Source organism: Myodes glareolus, chromosome 9, assembly GCF_982192425.1.
Source record: "Myodes glareolus chromosome 9, mMyoGla1.1, whole genome shotgun sequence".
Lineage (NCBI taxonomy): Eukaryota > Metazoa > Chordata > Mammalia > Rodentia > Cricetidae > Myodes > Myodes glareolus.
Window position 1 is genome coordinate 70,655,781 of NC_142034.1, and position 9,031 is coordinate 70,664,811.

Sequence of the window (9,031 nt, forward strand, 5' to 3'; positions counted from 1 at the left end):
GCGTATGAAGGTTCAGGAGGAGTTTGTATTCAGAAAAGAACCTTTCCTGGTTTGCTTTGCTTTGTCTCTTATTTCACTGGCATTTGAAAGATTTTTTTTTAATTTTGTATAGACAGGTGTTTTGTCTGCATGTCTGTACACCATATGTGTGTAGTGCCTGGGACAGCCAGGAGAGGGCCTCAGATACCCTGGAACTGGAGTCACAACAGTTGTTGGTGACCATGTGGTGCCAGGAATTGAACCCTGGTCTTCTGGAAGAGCAGCCATGCTCTTAATCTACTAATCCTGGAAAGACAGCTTTGTAAGAGTTAGATATTATGCTGATTTATCTGGAAGTTTCCAATGGAACCCAGGCTGAGGGTCAGTAAGGAAGGGCAGGCCACGCTCCACACAACTCTGTACCTGAGAGGAGCTCCAGATTAGTTACCTTTTCTGTTGCTGTCACAAAATACCTGACAAGGAAGGAAGGGTTTGCCCAGGCTCAGGGTTGGGGTACAGTCCATCACTGCAGGGAGGCCGTGGGAGCAAGGACTCGAGGCTGCTGGCCACACTGTGTGCACAGACAGGAAGCAGAGAGCACAGAGAGCTGGCGCTCAGCGCACTTTCTCCTTTTATTCGGTCAGCTGTGTCAGGTGTCTTCCCGCCTCAGCTAACACAGTCAGAGCTTGTCCCGAGCTTGCCCAGAGGTTGACTCCTGGGTTATTCGAGATGCTGGCAACTTGATCAACTTGATCGATGCAAGCACCTGGGTAAACAAGAGCAGAGCTGCATTCTGCAGGAAGAGAAACCACCGTCATTATTGCCATCAGTGAATGTCCTTGTCCCTTTCCTCCCTTGCTAAGCTAATGTGTTTGTCTGAAAAGAAGTTGGTGGCAGGGAATGCTCTTAAGATGCATGTTATTCTGTGTCATCTTTGTTCCCAGCTCGAGTTGTCACTTTGGCCTAAAGTTTCTGTATTTCTGAAAAAAAAAAAAGTTGTATTCAACTTTACACCTATGATTCTATCAGAGGCAGAAAGAGAAACGGGCAGCGCTCACAGAGTCCATACACAAGGTAAGAGGTATCTGCCTGGGGACCACAGCAGGGACCTCTGATCCTTAGTCCCCAGAATTCAGCAAGGCAGGACTATTGCAGAGGTCTGCCCCATTCTTAGTTAAGAGAGTTTTTCTAGGGACTGGAGAGATGACTCAGATGTTAATATCATTGGCTGCTCTTCCAGAGGTCCTGAGTTCAATTCCCAGCAATTTTCGAGCTCACAACCATCTATAATGAGATCTGGTGCCCTCTTCTAGCATGCAGGCAGAAACTGTACACTTAATAGATAAATAAATCTTTAAAAAGAGAGAAAGAGAGTTCTTCTGTCACCCATGAACTGGCCCAAGTGCTACTGGCAATGGGCACATTGTACCAAGGACAAAGCTGCCCCAGGCAAAGGGCAGCCAGAGGCCAGCACTAATGAGATGAAGGCTTGAGAACAAATTTTAATTTTCCTATTTAAAAAAGAAGAGTTCTTAGTTCTTATGGAAACAACTCATCCTTTAGGGTAAGACTTGCAAAAGCATCAGCCAGTAGACTGGGGTGAGAAGTGGCTGTGCTTAGGCAGCTATGTGTTTGCTGCCTGTTCAGAATGAGGCCGACTCCAAAATATGCCACCCATTACCTCTGAAGAAAACCTACAGAGACTGTAGCGTGCAGCCTCACCAGGCTCCACCAGTGTCCAACATAATCAGCTCAACTTGAGATGTTGCTCCAAGTATCAAGGCAATTTGAAAACACAGACCCATGGCCCTAGGACAGGTTGGCTGAGAATGGGAGAGGCACCTACACAAAACCACTGCCGTGATTTGGGACTTTTTTTTAATGCCTCAAATTCCCATTAAAAAGCTAGGCAGTGAATGGTCACAGATGTAAGTTCATATATGTGTTAGAGGGCAGGGGCATCAGTGAGGAAGGGGACCATACATGGACTATGCATAAATCTCTACAATGTCAAGCTGATCAAATGTTAGAAAGCCAAGGTCATTGATGACCTTGACCCTGCAGAAAGGAAGGAGAGAACCCCGTGCAGGTAGAGAGGGCCAGCACTTCAAGGTCATCTTTTACTATGCGGTAAGATTGAGGCCAGCCTAGGCTACATGAGGCCCTGAAGAAAGGATAGGGAAGGAAAGCAGAGGAGAGAGAAGAGGAGGGAAGGCAAGAAGGAAGGAAAGAAGGAAGGAAGGAAAGAAGGAAGGAAGGAAGGAAGGAAGGAAGGAAGGAAGGAAGGAAGGGAAAAGGAGGACATTGCTAAGCATAACCTGGCAAAGAAAACAAGATTGAACCAGGAGAGTAGCTAAGAGAGAGAAACAAAAATGAGGAGTTCTGTGGATAAACTGTTGGGAGCACAAAGGTCTTTGCATCCACAGTCCGCTAGGGAAACTAAAAACATTAATCACAGTGGTGGTCTCAGAGGAGGAAGTGCCTGTTTTCCTCCCAGGAGGCTGAGAGTGAAAGTTGCTAACGACCTGGTGAGCCAGAACATTTATCCCAGACTCTCCCTCCCTAGACCTTTAGCTTTCTCAGTCAATAGAATCCATCCTTAGGGGAGATGTCAAATGTATCATATATCTTTATATCATAGATGCTCTCTCAATCAGAGAACCACGGCAGATCCTAGACCCTTAAGCTATATGGACACCTCTTCATGGTCACATGTACTTTGAGCTGAGTTTCAATGTAGCTATGCCTACTTGTGCACCCAGATTGCATCACACCGCTATAGTTGGATTTTTCTTTGGGCCACCAGCTCACAAATAACGACACAGACACTTCCTATTAATTATGGAAGTTTGGCCTCAGCTTAGACTTGTTCTCAACTAGCTCTTATAACTTCACCCATTTATATTAATCTACATTCTGTCACATGGCATTACTCTTCTTCCATCCTGCACCTCTTGTTTCCTCTCCATGTCTCGCTGGCAAATCCACATGTCTAGTATCCTCCTCTCAGTTTCTTTCTCTGCCCGGAAGTCCTACCTACTCTCTCCTGCCTAACTATTGGCCATTTAGGTCTTTACTAAACCAATCACAAGGAGCCTTAGGCAGAGACACATCTTTACAGAGTAAACAAATATTCCATAACATACCAGTAAACTTTGTCCAAATTGTACTGTGTTTAAATATTACCATAAACAGCCTGGTGTCAGACGCTCTAGAAGCTTAAACCAGTATCAACTAAGCTGAGCTGAACTGAGTTTTCCTTTCTGCTGTGACACTTGAAGGGGCCCCCTCCGCTCCCCACCCCTCCCCTTGTGCACAATTATCTGCTTGCCATGCAGTTGTGAGAACCTGAATTCAGATCCCCAGAACACACACAAAGTCATGCACAATCCCAGAATTCCTAGAGCAAGATGCAGGCAAAGACAGGAGACTCCACAGAAACTCACAAGGCACCTGGGCATGCAGTGCTGAATGAAAGATTCTGTCTCAAATGAGGCAGGAGGTGAGGCCCAGCACACACGGTAGTCAGGCCTTTGATCCCCACCAGGTCCCACCTTGCACCTGCGTTCACACTCACCCATGGATCAAAGACAAAAAATGAAATAGCATTAACAACGACGACAATAACAAATCCATTGTAAGTTGACTTAATTTTTTAGATGTGTTTTAGCATTCAAGGAAAGACAAGTGTGCATAGCACCCTAGAATGGTTGGGGTAGTTGCTGACCTGAGAAGCTGTTGGAAGCCACAGAGACATTCCACGGGTGGTGCGGTATGCTTGCCGTTCCCTCTGACTGCTTGACAGCTTTAGGGACGCAGATATCCTGGCCACCCTTTGTCCCTAATAAACAGGTGACATCTGGGGCACCAGAATCACCCCAGGAATGGACAGGCATGTGCAGTCTGGTAGCCATGGTTCTTTAAGGGAGCACACTGGCCTTTTGAGTGTTTAAGCAGTAATCCTGTCAAACACCCACACCTAGGGTCATCCGGCTGGGCCTGCCCTCAAGCACAGCTTACATTCTTCCTTGCAGTTCTTTTGCAAGTTTGAACTAGGAAGCTGGGGTGGTAGCTTAGTGTTGTTAATGTGCTGACACTTTGCCAGTGTAAGGGCCTGAGTGTGACCTTCAGAACCCATATAAAATAGCCTGGGTATGTTACTAACCACTTATAATTCTAGTTCAGGAAAGGCAAGACAGCAAACCCCTGGGGCTCCCTGTGCACCACCCTAGCCTTCTTGATGAAATCCAGATTAATGAGAGACCCTGTCTCTCAAAAACAGTGGATGGTACCTGTTATTCCTTTGCGGTGCCTTTAAGGACTAACCACACCCACTCCCACCCACTTCTGACTTCCTGGTCACCATCTTAGCCTCTCTTCTGTCTCTCTTGGTGTGTATACATGTGTCTTTGTCTCTCTCTATGTTTGTCTTTATGTCTCTCTGTTTTTCTCTTTTTTAAGTAATAAATGTCTCCCTCTTCTCTAAGTAATAATTGTTTAGCTTTATATATAGCCTTATGTCCATTTACTCTGCCATCCACTGCATCCAGCCACCTGACACTCTGCCGCTCGCCCAGGGACCCTGCACTGCTCTGGCGGCAGCCTGGGGCATCCCAACCTATCATCTTTTTAAAGAACAATATTGGTGCCACGTGACTCGGATATTCTCAACCGGGTTCTTTTTCCACTCCCACCACTGGCTTCCCGGACGGCTTCAATCGGTGAGTGGCTCCTCGTTCTGCTACAAACGATTGCTTTCCTTTACCGGAATCGTGCTTGGACGACCCCGGAGGTTGGTCCACCTATGTTAGCACTGCATCTGTGCATTCGACATTCGTCTGGGGACCAGGTCCTCAGTTTCTTTATCTTTTTTCATTTTCACTTCTTTTCTTTCCTTTTTCTCTCCTCTCGTCGTACTGCCGCTATGGAGCGGCCCCAGTCTCTGGTTTATCCAGCTAGGCCCATAGCTCCCCACCCGTGAATCGAGGACGCTCGTTCACGTGGTCCTGGGCGCTCATTCGTTGTGTGGGTTTTCACGATTCAGACTCTGGATAGCAACCGTCCATGGCGCGCCCCCCCCCCCCCCCCCCCCCCCCCGCTTTTAAAATTCCTGCGGCTTTTCCATTCAAGCCACAACACGTGGCCGCCGCCATGTTCACTGGGGTCAGGTGACTTTATCACTAGATTTACTGAGAGCCAGATCAAGCTCTCTCATTCTTATGTATGTCCTGCCTTTTCTCTCCCCCTCCTCGGTGTTCTCATTAACTCTGATTACAGGTGTTTTGCATACTGACATGCTTTCTGATAGGGCCCATCAAAAGCATGCACTCTGCCTAATTCCTGTTCAATCTTTCTATGTATAATGATTGTTAATTTCATCTTGTTTCAGACTACAAAATCATAAGTCTCATATTTTAAACTGGTATGTACTTTTAAACTGTTTTCTACCATTGTCAGTTCTGCCACTAATCTTAATGTTACAGTTTTTTTTCTTTCTGTCTGTCTTTTTACAAATATGGATCTTACCTGTTAAGAGTCAGTACAGTCAAACTCAGACCCAACCTTCCAGACAGATTCTATACTGCAGCTATACCTTATAATCAGCCCTCAACTGCTCAGATATCTGGGGAATGCAATATTTAAATGTTTAATTATTTTTAAAAAAACTTTTCATAACAAAAAGAGACAGGTTGGCTCCTAGCAAGCACTCTGTTTCCTCCAAGAAGACAAAAGACAAATGGTCACAGACCAGCGTCCATCTGCAGTTTGCTTCAACTGCCAAGCGCTGACCATTGGGCAAAAACTGCCTTTCACCTAAACTAAAGACCTCCAAACGTGAACAGGATCACTGGAATCGACAGCCTAGCTGCCCAGGTCAAGGTAGGCCTGTCTTCCTAAAGATTTCTTAGCCCACAGGGTCTTCTGAAGCCTGACAGGCTCTGCACTAAACAGCAAAGGTCAAATACAACCTTCAGTGACCATAGAGGACCCAAAAGAGTAGCTCTAGATGCCAACCAAATAAGTTCTCTGTCATTTTTTAATCAGTAACTCAAGTAAAATCTTATCCTTCTCAAAGATCTCTGACAGTCTGATAGCTAAAAGGTTTTGCCAGGTTGTCTCACCAAATAAAAATACTTTTCATTGTAATTTCTGTTTTTATAAACCCAAGGAGTTCTTCTTAATACAATGTATATGTCTAAAACTTCCGTTTTTTCTTATGAGTTCCAGGGAGCCAAATTAAAAAATCCACCTTGAACAGGTCAGATACATACCCCTCAATTCCCTGGTCCTAAAAAATTTTTTTCTTAATTTAACTTTGTCCTCTGTTCTGCCAATACCCTAACCAGGTACAAGGGACACCAGACGTTTCCATGCCACAAACATCTGTCCTGTCGGGAGCAGAGACCAACTATGCCAGGATGTGACCAGCACCCAGCTTCTCTCAGATCTCCCTCACCCACCCCTCAAAGACAATGCCCACAAATCAGCCGGAAGCAGTCTTGAGAATTCACCGCCCCAATTCCTTCAAACTGTAATGTCTAACCTTCTACTTTTTATTACAAAAAGGATCCAGGAATGTTATTCCTTTGCGGTGCCTTTAAGGACTAACCACGCCCACTCCCACCCAATTCTGACCTCCTGGTCACCATCTTAGCCTCTCTTCTGTCTGTCTCTTGGTGTGTATACACATGTCTTTGTCTCTCTCTATGTTTGTCTTTATGTCTCTCTGTTTTTCTCTTTTTTAAGTAATAAATGTCTCCCTCTTCTCTAAGTAATAAATGTTTAGCTTTATATATAGCCTTATGTCCATTTACTCTGCCATCCACTGCATCCAGCCACCTGAACTCTGCCGCTCGCCCAGGGACCCTGCACTGCTCTGGCGGCAGCCTGGGGCATCCCAACCTATCATCTTTTTAAAGAACAATAGTACCCAAGGAAGAATGACCTCTACGGTCCTCTGCCCTCCACACGCATGCACACACATGTGCACACCCACCTGCATACATACATGTAATGTGCACACATACACAAATTTTGAAATGTGTTTTTATTTAATTCTATGACAACTCCCTCCCAGTCTTCTAAAAGACCAATTCATCATTGCCTGTTGTCTAGATGCAATGAAATGTCATACCGTGCTCTAGAAATAAAGTTCACGTGTTGAATAACAATAAAAAATTCTTTTAAATCAGGATGGTTAAAACATTAAAATTATTTAGGAGAACCATGATTGCTGGTATCAAATCCTGTGGTTATGAAAGGTTATGAACTGACTTCCATCTTTGTAACTCCCATGGAAGAAGGATAGGACTGATGTCAGCATCTCTTCCTCTCCCCACACACTTGCCCACAGAAATAAATAACTAATAAATGTAGGATGGTGCAGTTAGACTAAACAATAGCAAAAAACCTTCAAAGCCACAAATAACGCAAAGGGGATATATTCCCTTTTCCTAGTGTGACTGACTTTCTCCTATTGTAAAATACAGGCTGAGCTACTACTGACACATTGCATCACGCAAACGAAACTGTTTCTTTCATCTCTCTTCAACTTTTTAACCCCTGTGGTTTTAAATCCAGGGTCTTGCACTAGTCGAGAACTCTACCATAGAGCTATACCCCTACCCCCTTGTTTATTTTTAGAGGCAAGGTCTTACTACATGGCCCACCCTGATCTTGAGCTCATTATATAACCTAGGCTAGCCTTGAATTTGTGATCCTCCTGCTTCAGCAAGTTAAGTATTAATAGCTGCCATTATTAGCAAGCACCAGAAGCTGGAGGATGACTCAATGGTTAAAGTACCTAAGGACCAGAGTTCAGATGCCAACACTCAAATAAATGCTGGGCAGGAATGATGGTTTACCTGTAATTCTAGCCTTGCGTGACTACACACATGCAAAAAGCATGTACACATGAACACTACACATTCAAAAACATGGAAAACTTTAAAAAACATGCACTACTGAGCCTGCTAGATCTGTACTTCTTTATAATAGAAACCAGGAGGAAAGGACTGGCCCCTCTCTTTAGAGATTAAACCTAACTGTATTAACATATAACAACTCACCATGAAACTGCTGTAACAAATAAGGCAAGTAGACAGGGGCCTCAGTATACATTAATAATCCAGAATAAGGGTAGCTCCAAGTCCAAGGCCACCCCTCACCTTCCATCCTCAGCCATCTGCTGATGGGGATGTTTGAGGACAGAGTCTTGTTCAACAGCACTTTATGAGGGAACCAGCACACTGCAGCTCTCTCACACATACTAGCTTTAAATAAAAGGTAATAGATGTTCACTGTGAAAGCTCCAAATACTAGAGAAAACCTTGGGAAATGTTCTTTCCCTCCTAACTCCACAGACAACTCTAGAAGTAGCCGACCCAACAGTTCAGTGAGCACAGCTTCAGATGTGCTTTGTGAAGTATAAAAACATTTCTGAATCATCACAATTATGCATTGGGTATAACTTTCTAAAACATAACATTGTGTCAGAATATCCTTTCATGTGAGTATATATTACTCTGGACTTTCTTCTGAATAAGTACTGTCTTCTAATATATGCATGTAGATAATTTATTGAACCTGGTTCCCATGGGCTGACAGGCCAGTTCCAGACGTGTGTGTGAGTGTGTGTGTGTGTGTGTGTGTGAGAGAGAGAGAGAGAGAGAGACAGACAGACAGACAGACAGACAGAGACAGAGATAGTGACAGAGACAGACAAAAGGAAGAAAGGTGATAGTAGAGAGACAGGGAAAGAATGGAGGGGAGGGTGCGCTTGGGCCACAGTGTTCATATGGAGATGGGAGGACAAGTTTTATCTGTGAATCTTAATGGATGGAAGGAAGTGCACAAAGGCCAGAGAACTCAAGTTTCACAGTTTGAGTGTCCCTTACCACAGGGACTCTAGGTTCTCCTTCTACCTTGTATATATATATATATCCTGGGGACTGAACTCAGGTCCTCCTGTTGGACCCTGGAGTCCAATCACTGAGGAGGAGTCACCCCAAGAAAACACATATCATAGTTGATGTAAAAGCAAGAGGATTTA

The 9,031-nt window shown here is 44.6% G+C and overlaps 1 long non-coding RNA gene across 1 annotated transcript; it reads left to right on the forward strand.

Moving 5' to 3' along the window:
• The first annotated feature begins 917 nt into the window (after positions 1 to 917).
• Positions 918 to 6,771, forward strand: LOC148120966 (uncharacterized). The gene is made up of 2 exons (XR_015738873.1): positions 918 to 4,700; positions 5,369 to 6,771. It is a non-coding gene; the product is annotated as an uncharacterized LOC148120966 (long non-coding RNA).
• The last annotated feature ends 2,260 nt before the right edge of the window (positions 6,772 to 9,031 follow it).